At 35.8% G+C, this 20643-nt stretch overlaps 2 long non-coding RNA genes across 3 annotated transcripts; both read right to left on the reverse strand.

The window, feature by feature from the left end:
* Positions 1-13711: 13711 nt before the first annotated feature.
* Positions 13712-15649, reverse strand: LOC113285564. Of its 2 annotated transcripts, none has more exons than XR_003328749.1 (3): positions 15575-15649; positions 15216-15342; positions 13712-13868 (listed from the first exon to the last, which is right to left on the reverse strand). It is a non-coding gene; the product is annotated as an uncharacterized LOC113285564 (long non-coding RNA). The 2 variants fall into 2 exon arrangements; XR_003328748.1 differs by having other exon boundaries at positions 15441-15606.
* A 7-nt stretch (positions 15650-15656) lies between these two features.
* LOC113285565 lies at positions 15657-17388 on the reverse strand. The gene is made up of 7 exons (XR_003328750.1): positions 17304-17388; positions 17084-17149; positions 16912-16976; positions 16775-16810; positions 16115-16299; positions 15929-16025; positions 15657-15738 (listed from the first exon to the last, which is right to left on the reverse strand). It is a non-coding gene; the product is annotated as an uncharacterized LOC113285565 (long non-coding RNA).
* Positions 17389-20643: the final 3255 nt, after the last annotated feature.

Consider the following 20643-nt stretch of genomic DNA (forward strand, 5'->3'; position numbering starts at 1 on the left):
GTAAGATCGAAAACTTAGCTTGTTACACACAAATGAAATGCACGTCTCTAGGTTTGTGTAACCGTACTCAAACTTGTACATTTGTTGGTTCTTCTTCTTCACCATATGATCACTTTCATATCAACCATATTCTTCTTCACCATAACTATTTCAAATGACTCAAATGAACTAGTTAGAGAGTTGTTCAATTGCAAGGAAATCTTATGTAACTACACAAGACACAATGAAAGCAAACACGACTTGATTCACTCGAATCAGTTCATGAAGTTTATAGCCATGGTTTGCAATTTTCATTCCTTAGTTTATATAAATATAGGTTCACAAACAATCGTCTTTAGATATAACCAACTCAAGTTCGCGGATTGGGTTCGCGGACTTAAGTTCCCGGAAGGAGTTCTCAAACTCCGGCAGATATTCTCGGGCCAGTTCGCGGACTGAGTTCACAACTCTTGTTCCGGTTCTCTTGATCAACAAAGTTCGCAAACTTCGGTTCAAGGAATAAGGGCTTATACATGTATGTGTTTCCATACAATGCTTATATCCAACAATGGCTATATAATCTAAACTCTCATTTCAATCATTGAAACATTCTTAGAGGACGTTATATAGTTGTTATTCACAAACCATTTTTCGTCAAAGCCATTTTCAAAGTGATTGAAACATAACATGACTTTCGTCACTAGGTAAAGATGAACTTTGCCAAAGCGAAAGCTTACCAACACATATTTCGAGAAATAGATAGGCGAGATAAACTCGGCTCGAAATAGAAAATGTGTATAATCAAAGTCTATATAGAAAAACGACTTTCGTCTCAAGATAGTAGATAGAGTAGATAGCCTTTTGAGTTATAGATAAGTTCAAGTCTCCACATACCTTTTAGTTGATGAAGTTCCACCAATTCCTTGAGTAGTTCTTCGTCTTGTATGATGATCGCCATGGAGTTCTTGAGCTCAACTACACTTTCTATCCTAGTCCGAGACTTAGCTATAGTAGACTAGGAATCAAGACTTATAGTTTTGATCACTAACATTGACAAACATGCTTGAGATAGCAACGCATGCGAGTTCGACCGAGCAGTGCTCTAACAATCTCCCCCTTTGTCAATTTTAGTGACAACTATCAATACACATGGAATACAAAAATAAATAAACTTTTGTAGCTCCTATTCCACATGCCTAATATTCAACATTACTCGAAATCTTCGTCACTTCCAAGTACTCCAATGATCCCAAAGGTTGTAAGTTCAGCATCATCGTTGTTGAAAATCCGTAGCTATAACAATGAGAAAACATAATTCTCAATCATTGTTATATAGTGTCATAGTATCATTATGTAGCATCAAAGTTCAATTGTATCACAACTTCGAAAATGATACTATGGTGAGATGTATCACTCCCCCTTGGTCAATACTCCATCTCACATGGAAACCACTCCTCCTTACATAATGATCCGAAAACCATATGTATTTGTAGTGTGAAGTACATATTAATTCTCCCTCTTTTTTTCAATAAAATTGGTAAAGGTACGAAAACGGGATCTTAATGAAATTTCCAAAAGAGACATTTCATGACCAAAAGGAAGCATATATCAAATTGTTAGATGCAATCATAAATCCGAAGCTAGATGCATTCATCAAGGAGTTTATAAAGATACAAGATGACCCTTTTAATATTCCACAACCGCACTCCCCACAAAGATTTGGCAATTAAGCACAAGTTCAATTAAGAACTCTCCCCCATAAAATGAAATTCCCGAAAGAACAACAAGAGCGACCTTAACTTCAAAAGAAAATAAGGATTATTTTGGACATAACAAATCACATACGAATATGAATTTGAATCCAAAAATACTCAATTATATTAATCACAAGAGAACCCATAATTAATCTAATCAGAAATATACAACCAAATTAACCACAAAAAGTGATGAATTTAATTGATCATGCTCGACATAAGATAACTTACGGAGCCTCACAGTAATACATAAAAATATGGATCAGGGAAGATCAATATTGCGGAATATACAAGGATTCATTATATTTTCCATCACTATTCGCACAATGACATACAATAGACATAATCCTTGTCAACAAAAGATCATCCTATCTTCTATCAATAATGACATAATAGGCTTCAACCTTTTGTGATGTTTAAAGTCCATTCATTCTTTTATCAATCCATGCATATCGACATATGAAAGACTTAACTTTTGACAAGGTATGGGACAATCACAGTTCACGGAAGCAAACACACATATCCCATAACAAATTGCAATATATAAAACCATAAAGATTAATACTGAAAAAATCATCTTCCAAACAATTTTAGAATTTAAACAAATAAACCTAAAAACATGAAGATGAAAACGTTGGACATAGCTATGTGTAATCACAATAATGACTATTCCAAACTCTAGTTATTCTTCTAAACAAAACAAGAAAATAGAAGATTTACTAGGGAAAAGGATCAAATTACTAATCATCTTCATCATCGGAAACACTCCAAGATGCTTGAATCATGTTCAATTCTTCCTTGAGCTCGGGAAACTTAGTTGCAACCAATGACAGTTGTTCTTGCACACACTTTACCCTTGCATATGACCTTACACACACCTTTGTGAACTTTTTGAAGAAGACTCAAGGTGGTATGGTCATAATCATCAAGGGAATCATCTCTTTGTCTTTTGCACACATTCTCCCTTATAAGTCTGAAGGTACATGGACGAACAGGTTTGGGAACCCCGAGAGAATTGCCAAATGAATCAAAACCACGATCACGACAAATCTTACTAATCAATCAAGGGTAACCTAACTTCTTGATGGGTGATGTCATCGAAGTCATTTGAAAAATGATGAATCCACAAATATCGAGACTTAGAACACCCAACTCAAGGAAATAGACTAATTCCGCAAACTCGCGACTCCATCGAGAATTCTCAATTGTGGAGGGACAAAGATTGGAGATACCAAGTTTTCCGAAAGCCATCAAGGGAACACTAAGAACATTAGTAAGAAACTTCCCTTGATTCCAAGCAACCTTCTTACCGCAAATACCAAGAGAGATGTCATCACATGATGGTTGTTCATAATATGCCTTAGGTAGACGTAAGTTTCCCAACGGGATTTTGGTAATCTTTGAAATCAACTCTCTATTGATAAGAAATCTTTCTCTATTTATCATGGATTTGAATTCCATCTTTTCAAGATCAACATCATGAATGTTGGTACGGAAAATTCTTCTAAGAGAATCAAAATCTTGGCCAAGACCATCAAAGATGTTTCCAAGATTGAATTTTTCAAAGCAAACTAAATCCTTTTTATGTTCACTAGATAAATCCAATTTATTTTCTACAATAAAACCCATGGATGAAGTCCTTTCAAAAGTATTAGCACAAAAATCATTAACAAAACTTAATCCTAAGAGAATTTTGGTCCAAAGGAAGATTCATGCTAGAGGAACCCAAACTTTTTGAAGTTCTTTTTGAAACCTTGAAGTTCATCATGAGATCTAGAAATTGGATAGGAACAAGAGGAAATTACTTACTTGGAATGAACTTTGACCACTCCTTTGTCTTATTTTCCTCCAAGAAAGATTTAATAGAGAAAAATATGAACCCTAGAAAGTTCACGTACGCGGACTGATGGGAGGAAGAAAAAGGTCCGCGTACCTCTTATTTATAGGCTCACTAATGGGCTTGGACCCGTTTATGAACCTCAACCCACAAAAGGAATGTGTGATTTTATTTGATGTTCGCACATCAAAGTTGTGCATTCCATGACACCACAAATATTAAGAGGAGACAGATGCAGTAGAAAGCTCCATTTGACACTCCAAAAGGTAGAGTAACATTAACTGTACATAAATCAAACCAGTTTCTTGCCCCATTCCAAGATATGTACGAATGGGGTAATGCCAAACATGTTACCGAGAGGCATAATGTTCAGAGGAATCCTCATGCAACATTTTTGGTTGATATTTATAAGAAGCCCCTGTGATATAATCAAAGTAATGATGATAATCAGGGCTGTCAGAGATTTTTATCTTCCTTTTGATCTGACTAGAAAGAAGATTCTTCCGATTTCTAGTCTGTACAATATCATTCCATGGTTTAACATGTACAGAACTTTTGTCGCGTTGATTCTTAATCTTAACAGAATTAAGTTTTCCTAAGAATCTGAGAACGCTTTCAAAAGCTCTAAAGAGATCTTTGTCAGTTGATCCATAACGATAGTATTTCTCAAACCGATCAAGAGTTAATCTAGTGAGATTCCATATCTTCGAGCGTAATGAACGTTTTTTCAATCTTCTCTTCTTTATGATTTTTTCTCTAGATTGGTCCTTACCATCTCCGTTTACCAAGAACTTAGATGAACCGAGATTATCATGAGACACCAAAAGTTTTGTCCATAATAATCTTTGGCCAATCTTTAAGAGATTCTGGCGTGCGTTACAGATGCCAAAAGCAAGTTTTCCAAAGAAATTTCCCATAGGGTAATTTTTAAGGATCAAACAAACACAAACTTATTAGGTTTATAGTGTTTGCCGGCTCTGATACCAATTGAAAGCGGGGGGACAACACACACACCACAATATTTCGATTAGCAATGTGGATGGACTAACTCGAATATACTTTCAGAGAATCAATAGACTCAATCTTAATAAAGTATATCAAAGAGTTATATCTCTCTATTTCTCGATTCAATTATTACTCAAGCAAATAGAAATCTGCGAGTCTAATTGAATACAAGAGAATCACTTGAACGGTACCAAAGACTAATGTTCAAGTATCAATCAATTTCAATCAAAAACCAAAGGTCGGATTTCCAATTGATTGATTCAAACGCACAACCTGTGATATTTCAATTATATAACAAAATATAATGTGGAAAAGAAATAACACGGACAGACACCAGAATTTTGTTAACGAGGAAACCGCAAATGCATAAAAACCCCGGGACCTAGTCCAGATGAACACACACTGTATTAAGCCGCTACAGACATAGCCTACTACAAACTAACTTCGGTATGGACTTTAGTTGAACCCCAATCAATCTCACACTGATCCAAGGTACAGTTGCGCTCCTTATGTCTCTGATTCCCAGCAGGATACTACACACTTGATTCCCTTAGCTGATCCCACCCACAACTAAGAGTTGCTACGACCCAAAGTCGAAGACTTTAATAAAAAATATGTATCACACGGAAAAGTCTACGGTAATAGATAACTCTGTCTCCCACATAAATACCTACAAGCTTTTGTTCCGTTCTTTGATAAATCAAGGTGAACAGGAACCAATTGATAACCCGAAATTATATTCCCGAAGAACAGCCTAATATTATCAATCACCTCACAATAATCTTAATCGACGCGGCGAAAGAAGATATTGTGGAATCACAAACGATGAGACGAAGATGTTTGCGACTACTTTTATATCTTGCCTATCGGAGATATTAATCTCAAGCCAATCGTTACGATTGTACTCAACACGATAGAATATGCAAGATCATATCACACAACTACGAGAAAGTATTATCGGTCTGGATTCACAATCCCAATGAAGTATTTAAGTCGTTAACCTGGTTTTTAAGAAGAAACCAAAGGTTAAAGGAGAATCGACTCTAACTAACACAACTAGTATCACACGGAAGGTGTGGGGATTAGGTTTCCCAATTGCTAGATTTCTCCCTTATATCGTTTTTTAAATCATGGTTTGCGATCAATGTTAGCTTGGTAACAAAGCATTCAATATTTACCGTTAGATGAAAACCAGATTAGATTCAAGCTAATATCTTTTAACCGTAAGATCGAAAACTTAGCTTGTTACACACAAATGAAATGCACGTCTCTAGGTTTGTGTAACCGTACTCAAACTTGTACATTTGTTGGTTCTTCTTCTTCACCATATGATCACTTTCATATCAACCATATTCTCTTCACCATAACTTTCAAATGACTCAAATGAACTAGTTAGAGAGTTGTTCAATTGCAAGGAAATCTTATGTAACTACACAAGACACAGTGAAAGCAAACACGACTTGATTCACTCGAATCAGTTCATGAAGTTTATAGCCATGGTTTGCAATTTTCATTCCTTAGTTTATATAAATATAGGTTCACAAACAATCGTCTTTAGATATAACCAACTCAAGTTCGCGGATTGGGTTCGCGGACTTAAGTTCCCGGAAGGAGTTCTCAAACTCCGGCAGATATTCTCGGGCCAGTTCGCGGACTGAGTTCACAACTCTTGTTCCGGTTCTCTTGATCAACAAAGTTCGCAAACTTCGGTTCAAGGAATAAGGGCTTATACATGTATGTGTTTCCATACAATGCTTATATCCAACAATGGCTATATAATCTAAACTCTCATTTCAATCATTGAAACATTCTTAGAGGACGTTATATAGTTGTTATTCACAAACCATTTTTCGTCAAAGCCATTTTCAAAGTGATTGAAACATAACATGACTTTCGTCACTAGGTAAAGATGAACTTTGCCAAAGCGAAAGCTTACCAACACATATTTCGAGAAATAGATAGGTGAGATAAACTCGGCTCGAAATAGAAAATGTGTATAATCAAAGTCTATATAGAAAAACGACTTTCGTCTCAAGATAGTAGATAGAGTAGATAGCCTTTTGAGTTATAGATAAGTTCAAGTCTCCACATACCTTTTAGTTGATGAAGTTCCACCAATTCCTTGAGTAGTTCTTCGTCTTGTATGATGATCGCCATGGAGTTCTTGAGCTCAACTACACTTTCTATCCTAGTCCGAGACTTAGCTATAGTAGACTAGGAATCAAGACTTATAGTTTTGATCACTAACATTGACAAACATGCTTGAGATAGCAACGCATGCGAGTTCGACCGAGCAGTGCTCTAACAATCTCCCCCTTTGTCAATTTTAGTGACAACTATCAATACACATGGAATACAAAAATAAATAAACTTTTGTAGCTCCTATTCCACATGCCTAATATTCAACATTACTCGAAATCTTCGTCACTTCCAAGTACTCCAATGATCCCAAAGGTTGTAAGTTCAGCATCATCGTTGTTGAAAATCCGTAGCTATAACAATGAGAAAACATAATTCTCAATCATTGTTATATAGTGTCATAGTATCATTATGTAGCATCAAAGTTCAATTGTATCACAACTTCGAAAATGATACTATGGTGAGATGTATCACTCCCCCTTGGTCATACTCCATCTCACATGGAAACCACTCCTCCTTACATAATGATCCGAAAACCATATGTATTTGTAGTGTGAAGTACATATTAATTCTCCCTCTTTTTTTCAATAAATTGGTAAAGGTACGAAAACGGGATCTTAATGAAATTTCCAAAAGAGACATTTCATGACCAAAAGGAAGCATATATCAAATTGTTAGATGCAATCATAAATCCGAAGCTAGATGCATTCATCAAGGAGTTTATAAAGATACAAGATGACCCTTTTAATATTCCACAACCGCACTCCCCACAAAGATTTGGCAATTAAGCACAAGTTCAATTAAGAACTCTCCCCCATAAAATGAAATTCCCGAAAGAACAACAAGAGCGACCTTAACTTCAAAAGAAAATAAGGATTATTTTGGACATAACAAATCACATACGAATATGAATTTGAATCCAAAAATACTCAATTATATTAATCACAAGAGAACCCATAATTAATCTAATCAGAAATATACAACCAAATTAACCACAAAAGTGATGAATTTAATTGATCATGCTCGACATAAGATAACTTACGGAGCCTCACAGTAATACATAAAATATGGATCAGGGAAGATCAATATTGCGGAATATACAAGGATTCATTATATTTTCCATCACTATTCGCACAATGACATACAATAGACATAATCCTTGTCAACAAAAGATCATCCTATCTTCTATCAATAATGACATAATAGGCTTCAACCTTTTGTGATGTTTAAAGTCCATTCATTCTTTTATCAATCCATGCATATCGACATATGAAAGACTTAACTTTTGACAAGGTATGGGACAATCACAGTTCACGGAAGCAAACACACATATCCCATAACAAATTGCAATATATAAAACCATAAAGATTAATACTGAAAAAATCATCTTCCAAACAATTTTAGAATTTAAACAAATAAACCTAAAAACATGAAGATGAAAACGTTGGACATAGCTATGTGTAATCACAATAATGACTATTCCAAACTCTAGTTATTCTTCTAAACAAAACAAGAAAATAGAAGATTTACTAGGGAAAAGGATCAAATTACTAATCATCTTCATCATCGGAAACACTCCAAGATGCTTGAATCATGTTCAATTCTTCCTTGAGCTCGGGAAACTTAGTTGCAACCAATGACAGTTGTTCTTGCACACACTTTACCCTTGCATATGACCTTACACACACCTTTGTGAACTTTTTGAAGAAGACTCAAGGTGGTATGGTCAAATCATCAAGGGAATCATCTCTTTGTCTTTGCACACATTCTCCCTTATAAGTCTGAAGGTACATGGACGAACAGGTTTGGGAACCCCAGAGAATTGCCAATGAATCAAAACCACGATCACGACAAATCTTACTAATCAATCAAGGGTAACCTAACTTCTTGATGGGTGATGTCATCGAAGTCATTTGAAAAATGATGAATCCACAAATATCGAGACTTAGAACACCCAACTCAAGGAAATAGACTAATTCCGCAAACTCGCGACTCCATCGAGAATTCTCAATTGTGGAGGGACAAAGATTGGAGATACCAAGTTTTCCGAAAGCCATCAAGGGAACACTAAGAACATTAGTAAGAAACTTCCCTTGATTCCAAGCAACCTTCTTACCGCAAATACCAAGAGAGATGTCATCACATGATGGTTGTTCATAATATGCCTTAGGTAGACGTAAGTTTCCCAACGGGATTTTGGTAATCTTTGAAATCAACTCTCTATTGATAAGAAATCTTTCTCTATTTATCATGGATTTGAATTCCATCTTTTCAAGATCAACATCATGAATGTTGGTACGGAAAATTCTTCTAAGAGAATCAAAATCTTGGCCAAGACCATCAAAGATGTTTCCAAGATTGAATTTTTCAAAGCAAACTAAATCCTTTTATGTTCACTAGATAAATCCAATTTATTTTCTACAATAAAACCCATGGATGAAGTCCTTTCAAAAGTATTAGCACAAAATCATTAACAAAACTTAATCCTAAGAGAATTTTGGTCCAAAGGAAGATTCATGCTAGAGGAACCCAAACTTTTTGAAGTTCTTTTTGAAACCTTGAAGTTCATCATGAGATCTAGAAATTGGATAGGAACAAGAGGAAATTACTTACTTGGAATGAACTTTGACCACTCCTTTGTCTTATTTTCCTCCAAGAAAGATTTAATAGAGAAAAATATGAACCCTAGAAAGTTCACGTACGCGGACTGATGGGAGGAAGAAAAAGGTCCGCGTACCTCTTATTTATAGGCTCACTAATGGGCTTGGACCCGTTTATGAACCTCAACCCACAAAAGGAATGTGATTTTATTTGATGTTCGCACATCAAAGTTGTGCATTCCATGACACCACAAATATTAAGAGGAGACAGATGCAGTAGAAAGCTCCATTTGACACTCCAAAAGGTAGAGTAACATTAACTGTACATAAATCAAACCAGTTTCTTGCCCCATTCCAAGATATGTACGAATGGGGTAATGCCAAACATGTTACCGAGAGGCATAATGTTCAGAGGAATCCTCATGCAACATTTTTGGTTGATATTTATAAGAAGCCCCTGTGATATAATCAAAGTAATGATGATAATCAGGGCTGTCAGAGATTTTTATCTTCCTTTTGATCTGACTAGAAAGAAGATTCTTCCGATTTCTAGTCTGTACAATATCATTCCATGGTTTAACATGTACAGAACTTTTGTCGCGTTGATTCTTAATCTTAACAGAATTAAGTTTTCCTAAGAATCTGAGAACGCTTTCAAAAGCTCTAAAGAGATCTTTGTCAGTTGATCCATAACGATAGTATTTCTCAAACCGATCAAGAGTTAATCTAGTGAGATTCCATATCTTCGAGCGTAATGAACGTTTTTTCAATCTTCTCTTCTTTATGATTTTTTCTCTAGATTGGTCCTTACCATCTCCGTTTACCAAGAACTTAGATGAACCGAGATTATCATGAGACACCAAAAGTTTTGTCCATAATAATCTTTGGCCAATCTTTAAGAGATTCTGGCGTGCGTTACAGATGCCAAAAGCAAGTTTTCCAAAGAAATTTCCCATAGGGTAATTTTTAAGGATCAAACAAACACAAACTTATTAGGTTTATAGTGTTTGCCGGCTCTGATACCAATTGAAAAAGCGGGGGTACAACAACCACACCCAATATTTCGATTAGCAATTTGTATGGACTAACTCGAATATACTTTCAAGAGAATCAACTAGACTCAATCTTAATAAAGTATATCAAAGAGTTATATCTCTATTTCTCGATTCAATTATTACTCAAGCAAATAGAAATCTGCGAGTCTAATTGAATACAAGAGAAATCACTTGAACGGTACCAAAGACTAATGTTCAAGTATCAATCAATTTCAATCAAAAACCAAAGGTCGGATTTCCAATTGATTGATTCAAACGCACAACCTGTGATATTTCAATTATATAACAAAATATAATGTGGAAAAGAAATAACACAGACACCAGAATTTTGTTAACGAGGAAACCGCAAATGCATAAAAACCCCGGGACCTAGTCCAGATTGAACACACACTGTATTAAGCCGCTACAGACACTAGCCTACTACAAACTAACTTCGGTATGGACTTTAGTTGAACCCCAATCAATCTCACACTGATCCAAGGTACAGTTGCGCTCCTTATGTCTCTGATCCCAGCAGGATACTACACACTTGATTCCCTTAGCTGATCCCACCCACAACTAAGAGTTGCTACGACCCAAAGTCGAAGACTTTAATAAAAAAATATGTATCACACGGAAAAGTCTACGGTAATAGATAACTCTGTCTCCCACATAAATACCTACAAGCTTTTGTTCCGTCTTTTGATAAATCAAGGTGAACAGGAACCAATTGATAACCCGAAATTATATTCCCGAAGAACAGCCTAATATTATCAATCACCTCACAATAATCTTAATCGACGCGGCGAAAGAAGATATTGTGGAATCACAAACGATGAGACGAAGATGTTTGCGACTACTTTTATATCTTGCCTATCGGAGATATTAATCTCAAGCCAATCGTTACGATTGTACTCAACACGATAGAATATGCAAGATCATATCACACAACTACGAGAAAGTATTATCGGTCTGGATTCACAATCCCAATGAAGTATTTAAGTCGTTAACCTGGTTTTTAAGAAGAAACCAAAGGTTAAAGGAGAATCGACTCTAACTAACACAACTAGTATCACACGGAAGGTGTGGGGATTAGGTTTCCCAATTGCTAGATTTCTCCCTTATATAGTCTTTCAAATCAGGGTTTGCGATCAATGTTAGCTTGGTAACAAAGCATTCAATATTTACCGTTAGATGTATAACCTGATTAGATTAAAGCTAATATCTTTCAACCGTTAGATCGAAAACTTAGCTTGTTACACACAAATGAAATGCACAATTTTAGGTTTGTGTAACCGTACCCAAACATGTACATTTGTTGGTTCCACAGTAGTTAACCAAATGGTTAGCCATATGAGCACTTTCATATCAACCATATTATTCTTCACCATAACTAGTTCAAATGACTCAAATGAACTAGTTAGAGAGTTGTTCAATTATATAAATCTTATATACTACACAAGACACAATCGAAGCAAAAACGATTTGATTCACTCGAATTGATTCATGAACTTTATAGCCACGGTTTGCAATTTGCATTCCTTAGTTAATATAAATATAAGTTCACAAATAATCGTCTTTAGATATAACCAATTCAAGTTCGCGGACTTAAGTTCTCGGAAGGAGTTCACAAACTCCAGCAGATATTCTCGGGATGAGAACCTCCGCCAGTTCGCGGACTCTTGTTCTGGTTTTCCTGATCAACAAAGTACGCATACTTTGGTTCAAGGAATAAGGACTTATGCATATACGTGTTGCCACACAATGCTTATATCCAACAATGGTTATATAATCTAAACTCTCATTTCAATGATTGAAACATTCTTAGACACTAGTGGAAAATAGAAGTTCCGCGACGGTCAGGACAAGTCATATATACGAGTTATACGACCATTTTTAACCGTCTCTGTTGGGGTCTCGGATAAAGCGTCCCTGTTTTGTTCGACCTTTATCCGTGGGTCTCAAAATAACGACTGATTTTAAGGGTAACAAGGTACAGACCCTTAGTTGTGGGTCTCAGATTTAAATTATAATATAAAAAAAATATAGATTCAGATTTGCTGAAATGCCTGAATGGCTATGTGAAATAATCTGACTGCATAAAAGTCAAATGGAACTCAAGTCAAAGTCAAGTCAAAGTCAAGTCAAAGTCAAGGCAAAGTCAAGTCAAACAGAACTCAAATAAAACCCAAACTGAAACTTTAGAATTCCACATTCATTCATTTTATTCATTGGGTTTAAAATTACACAAAAAAGATGAAATTCTGGTTCAAGACAATACATGTCCAAGATAGCTGGCTAGTAGTATAACAGCAAGATGCTAAACTAATAGACAATAAGCTAAAAACAACATGTTAAACAACAAAACGATAAGCTCCTCCGATGACGGTGAACTTAGCCAATACTTCATAAATGATATCAAGTTGAGCATCCATGTGTTGTATCCCTGGTTCACATACGACAAAGAACATCGTTCCTGCAAAACAAATCAACAACAGCGCAATGACTTCCTTTAGTTCATAATACACAGTAGAGAAAGATTAAGTTACCATAATATACTTCATATTCATTCTTTTAATGCTGCCAGCACATGTGAGGTAATTTGAGAGATTAAACCTATATCTAGGTCATGTAAACATCAGTTGGCTCATCCGTAGCAGGTATACAATCATGCAACAAGAGTGAAAACATAAATGGAGAAAGCTGGGAATTCAGGAAAAGAAAAGGACTATAAGGGAATTACTTTTGTGGAATGCTTTTGGTATGCAAATACTAATATCAAAGGGGAATAATGTTCAAGCTCGTATCAACAGGCAACAGGTTAATTGGAAGTCTTTCAAGCATACTTTCCTTTTCCAATTCGCACTGTAACCAATTGGAACTTTAAGTGTGCTAAGAGTTTTACAGATGACTTCCCTTTCTGCCTTAGACAAAGAATAAGGTGCATGAGGCATCTCTACTTTTCCGTTCTAAGGCTGCCTTATCTGTTTGGTATTCCTTTGGTTAAAAAATACAGTGATGTAAACAGAAATAGAATGTCACAATGACATCAAACGCTAAGCGTAATATTATCAAGAAAGGTTGCATCGAAATACATTTTCCAAGAAAACATTTCATAATGAGTTCAGAATTTAAGTATGAACACTAAAGTAACCATTGCAAGACAAACACACAACGAAACTCATGTAAGTAATTATCAATCGAAAAAATGCCAACACTCGGGTACCTCTAAGGACTAAAGATTCGCATTCTAACAGAATTATGAACTCACAAAACTTTAATATAATAAAATATGCTTCATAGAATACACCAAACTTGTGCTATTTAGAGCACCAGGTGGGTTGAATAAGGCTACATTGACTAACAAGATGATCAAGTCTAAGTAAGCACCAATAAGGCTCTAGCTAGGTAAAGATGAAGAGGGTCTTTTAGGGACAGAACTTACTGTTTATCATTGAGATTTCTGCTGCTTATGTAGTCTGTTGTCACTTGTCACTCCACAATGTCCGAGTGTCTTCTCCTATTATGAATGCAGATAAAGGTATTATGTGTCCAGCACTTGTTTATAAATGACAATCTCATGACTCAAATATAATTTCATGAAACATTTTATAATCAATAATCAGATTAAAAACACCAAGTTATTAACATTTCACCTGGCTGTGCCACCATAGACGACAACCATACACACATACATACCAAATTCAGAATGGATAAGTCAGGTGCACAAAGTAAACCAAACTCAAGGATTTATAATCTTCTTAGACTAAATAAAATGCTTGCAAAATAAGAATTATTTGGAATTTCTTCCCTACTCACACAGTATATCAAGAGCCATTTACATGTTAAAAACATCTACCTTAATGCAATATAAAGTCTCTTAATTACTTTCTTCACGGAAAATTTCTCATAAATATCTAAAAGTTCTTGGTTTAAGTCCCGAGCTAATTCATGCTCTAAGTTATTCAAAAATGTGGGAACGTATCATGAGAAAAATCCCAACAGAGCCGTTTTCCAGAAATTTCAGCACCAACATGCTGTTTTTGCAATGCGATAACTCCTAAATTAATGACCTGAATCAAGCATGCTACACCTTTCCCGAAAGCTCTCACAACCCTTTACAACTTCCTAGAAGGAACTCATGCCAAATTAAAAGTGTAAATGCTTCAAAATCACAAGACAAGACTGTGTCAGGTGCTGCCTTCAGGAAAACTCAGCTGTGACTACATGTACGTTTCAAGCTATAACTTCTAATTTATAAGTCCAAACATCATGCTGTTTTAACAGATTATAGAGGAGATCTAGATAAACATGTCTCGTGAAGAAAGCATTGACAAAATCCCAGTAAAAATGTACTGAATCATTTTTGTTCACGCAATTGTAGGTACTAATCATTTTTGTTGCTTTTCACTGCATATACTAAAGCATGTATATTTTCCTAGGCGCTCATCCAAATTCGACGAGAAATATCTTCCTAAAGTCGTTGGATAATTACCTATAACTATCTAGTTCAACTTGAGGCTAACCCATGTCATGATGGAACCTTTATACTTGTTTAAAGACACCATGACATGAGGATAACCCATTTATACAATCATGCTTTTAATAGTAATTCTTTGAGGCATTTCAACAAACAATTATAGGACACAGTAGAAATGCGTTTCAGAAATCACACCATTTATAAACCCATATAAGAAAAGTGTCTCTAACTATGTATATAAGCAACTAAACTAGCCTATGTTGCCAAGCCATTCAAGTTAGTTCGAAAAAGGAACCAAGACAAGAAGATTCCATAAAAACCATCTGCACACACAATTCAAGTTAATATTTCTAAGATATATCAAAGAAAACAATAGAGAACAGTTACCTTTCTTTTTTTAATATCTTTTAGGCTTTGTATCAAGCACGAGTGACAATATTTGGTGCTTGAGAAGAAGAGCTTACACAATTCAAGTTATTAATTTCGCAGAAGCACCTTCCTAAGATTGTGCTCCCTGAAACCAACAACATGATTGAATAGTTATGATTCGACATGAACCTATAGCACATCACTAGTACAGTAACCACATAGTATAATGACTAAAGAAATTACCTACACAAACATATGACATGAATTTAATTGCTTTCCAATACATGTGACTTCATTCCATATTCTACAAGGCAAAAACATTACAAGAACTCAACAATTTTGCTTCTTAAGTAGTTCGTGATCTACTACATAACTACCTTGTTCTTTGTTCCACTCATCTTCTCATCGAACTGTGGTTCGTAGTGAGAGCTTCAGCCACACCACTTCTACGCAAAATAGCCCTGCATTCCCACAAGTTTGAGATACTGACGTCCTTCTCCTCGACAAGGAAAGTGACATAGCAAGAGCCACTGCTTAAACCCTGTGATTAACCTCATTCACATAAGGAACTTCCTCAATAAATGTATGATAAATTGAAGCGACATTACAATCAACATTTAGTGGATCCATTTGCATATAACTCAAACTAAAATTGAAAATTAATCCTTATCAAGAACAGAAACAAACCCAAAGAATAAAAAATGTACGCATTCCTAATGTATCGATATTACCTTAGCACCTGGATGTTCAACTTCTAGCATCTTCATAAGCAAACTACAGAGAAAATGTTTAGCAACACTAGTATCCAGTACTACACAAACCTAAGTCCTGTAAAATACACAAACTCATTTCAATATTCCACTCCAGAAACAAAATCAATTAGCATAATTTTAGTATCAATGAAAATTTGAACTTACCTTAATTTGTAAGACAGATAACATATGGCTGGAGTGACTCAGAAAATTTTCTCTCCTACCTGAAAGACTTCCTAGAGAGAATCTAAATATGAATCAAATACAACAGATCCTGAAATTGATACAACAACAGCTCCTAAAAACAATCCACTTTAAGTTTGTTGCCATGGCATCTAAGAATGACCCAACTGCAATCAACAGAAAACAAAACAAAAACAATTCAAAGTCGATTAAAACAACCAAACAGGGGACATTTAATCAGTGGGCTAAAAACAATCGTTGTGCGATGGAAATAAAAACTAACCATAGAAATCGATTACCTGCATGGAAAGAACAATCAAATCAGTATTAAAAGAAGACTTTGATGACGACACATAACGTGATACATTATTGAAAAATTATAGCAAAACATAAGCCAAGATATTCTAAAATTATATAAAGAACTTCTGCCAATTTAAAAAAAAAATTCTAAACCCAACATCAAAATCATTAATTAATAATACTACATGAAAAAAAGATCAAACCCATAACATTACTCAAATTAGAATTCCTCAATTCACCTTCATCCACAAACTTATAACCTAAAATAATAATTTTGACCATTCCATTCATAAAACCCTCCCCATTGATTCAAGAATTAATTAAGAAAATTGAATAAATTACCTCATCTTTTCATTAGATTGTTTCTGAAAGCAACACCTGCAAAGAAACATGACAAATATCAACCTACATATAAAAATCTAGGGTTTCAAAATTGAAAAACAGATCTAGTCTGAAGAGAGAAATAATAAAAATTATACTTGAATTTCATATACGGAAGTTGGTATAATCGAATTCAATGTTTCGTTCTTAATATAACTTCCATCTGCAAAGCACACACATCACATTAAAAACCCCGAATCTAATTGATCAAAAATAACGTTCAAGCCCTATTTCTATTAGAAGTTGGAAGAACATCTCCATTAGCACTACCTTGACGTGAAGTTTCTACAAATTGAACATCTAATGACTTTTACATCCATCCTCATCAGGAAACCCCTAAATCCCAAATTGGAAAAAAAAAAAAAGATAAATCCTTAGATTGTAGCAAACTAACATCACGAAACATTGAAAAAATGTACGGATAAATCTTCTACATAACAGTTCTAAATCGATTGTATCTGATTTAAACCCAAGAAGATTTCCAACTTACATTAATTTCTAAACGAAAAAAATTCTTCACGCTGATTTGAAAAAAATTCTTCATTTTGATTCAATTGAGAGGAATCTCGAAATTAAAGGTTAGAGCTTCACTAGTAATATGATTTAATCATGGTGGGATTTTTCTTCTTGGATTGATCTTTGTTCCAGAAAGCCTGGGTTTTTAGTTGTTTGAAACGAGAGAAGCAATGGAGAGAGAAGCAATGGTGAAAGAGATGGAAAGATATGAGGTGGGGTGACCAGATAAGGTTTTTTTTTCATCCACGTGCCCGCTCACTTCTGTATCTCAGATTGCTCAATCTTGGCCATACATAGAGTGGGCCCAAAGTTCCTGACACAATACCACCAGATCTACGTCGGAGTTTAAGGGTCTCTAAATTGGAGGGCAGAATGGTAAATTTATTTAGTTATTCACAGACCGCTACATAAGCTCTCGGATTTTTTCCGTGTTTTTACCATATCAGAGACCGTTAAATTTGGTCAACGGTCCAACTACGGTCAGTGAGGGTCTCGGATGTGGGTGGTATAATACCTATTTTCCACCAGTGAGAGGACGTTATATAGTTGTTATTCACAAACCATTTTTCGTCAAAGCCATTTTCAAAGTGATTGAAACATAACATGACTTTCGTCACTAGGTAAAGATGAACTTTGCTAAAGCGAAAGCTTACCAACACATATTTCGAGAAATAGATAAGCGAGATAAACTCGGCTAGAAATAGCAAATGTGTATAATCAAAGTCTATATAGCAAAACGACTTTTGTCTCAAGATAGGAGATAGAGTAGATAGAATTTTGAGTGACAGATAAGTTCAAGTCTCCACATACCTTTTAGTCGATGAAGTTCCACCAGTTCCTTGAGTAGCTCTTCGTCTTGTATGATGATCGCCATGGAGTTCCATAGCTCAATTACACTTTTTATCCTAGTCCGAGACTTAGCTATAGTACACTAGAAATCAAGACTTATAGTTTTGATCACTAACATTGACAAACATGCTTGAGATAGCAACGCATGCAAGTTCGTCAAAGCAGTGCTCTAACAATTCTGATGCGGTTCGAATACTCAAACCCACCGCCGCACCAACTAAAATGCTGGATTGGTCTTTATCCGATGAATGTGAAAGGTTCAAGACAATTATTGCTAATTCGGGGTTGGCTAATGCTGCCGAGAACTCTATGTTGGAACATGACCGAATGGCTATATCGACATTTGTGGAGAGACTTTATCCTGATACCGACACCTTCCATATGACGTTTTGGGAGATGACGATTACCCCAGATGATGTAATGCAGATTCTTAGACTCCCTGACCATGGCAAAGGTGTCAGGGCTGAGTACACAAAGCAGTTATAATGGGACAAACTTTATACTCTAATTAATAAGTGTTTTGGTTGGGATGAAGAAACATCAAAAACTGAGTTCAATAGATGCATGAAGTATAGAACTAGACAGTTCGACATGGGTACTCTGATGGATATGTTCAAGGGAACCAAGGAAAAATAAGAGAAAAGAACTTTAATTGATGAGCAAGTGAACCACGCGGCCACCGCATATCTCTTATGTGTACTGGGATGTGTCATTTTCCCCAATACCAGTGGCAATCGGGTCGACGTCAACCTTTTACAACTTCTGGATCCTCTCAATAAAGTGCATGAGTACTCTTGGGGCACGGGATGCCATGCGTGGTTGATGGAAGAGTTGAGAAAGGAGTCGAGGATTGGAATTAGCAAAGGGCCGGGAACGTGAGTCTACTACATGTATTTTTTATTAACTCTACATACTTGGTTAGTTTTTTGTTTTTATACCATTGAAGACTCAATTTCCTAATACTTGCAAAAATGACAATATAGACATGGATCTACGACCACTTTCCTATCTTGCAATTGGCCATTGAAAACCCCGCGTGGGCGGAAGGTGACCCTAGAGGAAAAAAGTACGTCTTCGATGACAACCATTTTAGGACAAAGGAGCAGCAACTGATTCGTTTGAGGGAGATTTTGGACTCACTGAAAGCCCAAGAGGTATGCTTTGATCTATACAAGGAAGACCGAGCTAGTGGACATATAGTGGCTCGGTCCGATTTGGCCCTTTATTTTGGACCGTTGTGGCACCCCACATGATATGTGATGCACAATGCCTTAAGGGTGATGCGACAACATGTTTACGTACAAGGTATACCAAAGGAGGAAATCCATGGAAATTTCTCTTTGGATATGGAAAAGTGCGAGTCTGCTAAAGATTCTATCACAGTGGTCTACTCGGGTAAACCAAACGTAAAAACCCATCGGGATAAAAGGATGCATTACTTGATCAGTGGTGAAAGACCAGTAAACCAAGGTTTTGAAAATGCTCCCAACTATATGGATTGGTACCTGAATGTTTCTCATCCTCGTGTAATCCGTGATCTCAAAGCAAAGCCCACAACCCCTTACAAGAGTATCTTCAAAGATAAACCTCCGAGTTTTGATAGATTCGTACGTATTGTTTTCTTATTTTAGTTTAATATTACAGGTCAAAATCTGAGTAATAACCGTTTGATGTTATGCTATGTATAAAAACAGTGGGAGAGGTTGAAGACTTTGTCCAAACGGTGTACTAGTTGCATAAAGTCCGGAGAGCCTGTGCCAATTGAGAAGATAAAAAAGCACCAAGAGTTGATTGATAACATTGACAATGAAGAGTATGCATCTCAGTTCGGGGAAAAAGGCAAGAAACCCGCAAAGAAGGTGAACAAAAGATCTCGGGCCTCATCGAGCACTCAAGGTGAAGTTCCAAATGATGAAACCAATGATGATGGTTTTCCAAGTCGTCGAGGCAGTAAAGGTCGCAAAGTCAAAGCAAATAGGAACCACTAAACTCTCGATGTTTTGTTAACTTTATGGATTTCAAAGTTTATGTCGGATTATGTCGTTTTCAATGTTTGTGACGGATTATGTCGTTTTTAAGGTTTGAGTCGGATTATAAGTTAGTACATTATGTTTATGGTTTGTGAATGGTTAGTTTTATGGATTATGAATGATTTTATTGCTACCTTTATGCATTTAACGATGAGTCGCAAGCAAATCACATGCAGAGATATGAAACTGTTGAATTTTGATGCACAATCGGAAGATTAATTTATATACGTACCTCCCAATGCTGGGGATTTTGCAAAATAAATTCAGATTTGGAAAGTGAGTTCACTCCTTGAACATCCGATTATCATAATCGAGAGTTTTGTTATATAGTTGTCTACCGATTATTCTATGTGAAGAAAACTTTGTTTCCTGTATCCAAACAACACCATATTCGGAGAGTAAGTTCACTCCTTTAACTTCCGATTATAATAATCG

This window comes from Papaver somniferum, chromosome 6 (genome assembly GCF_003573695.1).
Source record: "Papaver somniferum cultivar HN1 chromosome 6, ASM357369v1, whole genome shotgun sequence".
NCBI lineage: Eukaryota > Viridiplantae > Streptophyta > Magnoliopsida > Ranunculales > Papaveraceae > Papaver > Papaver somniferum.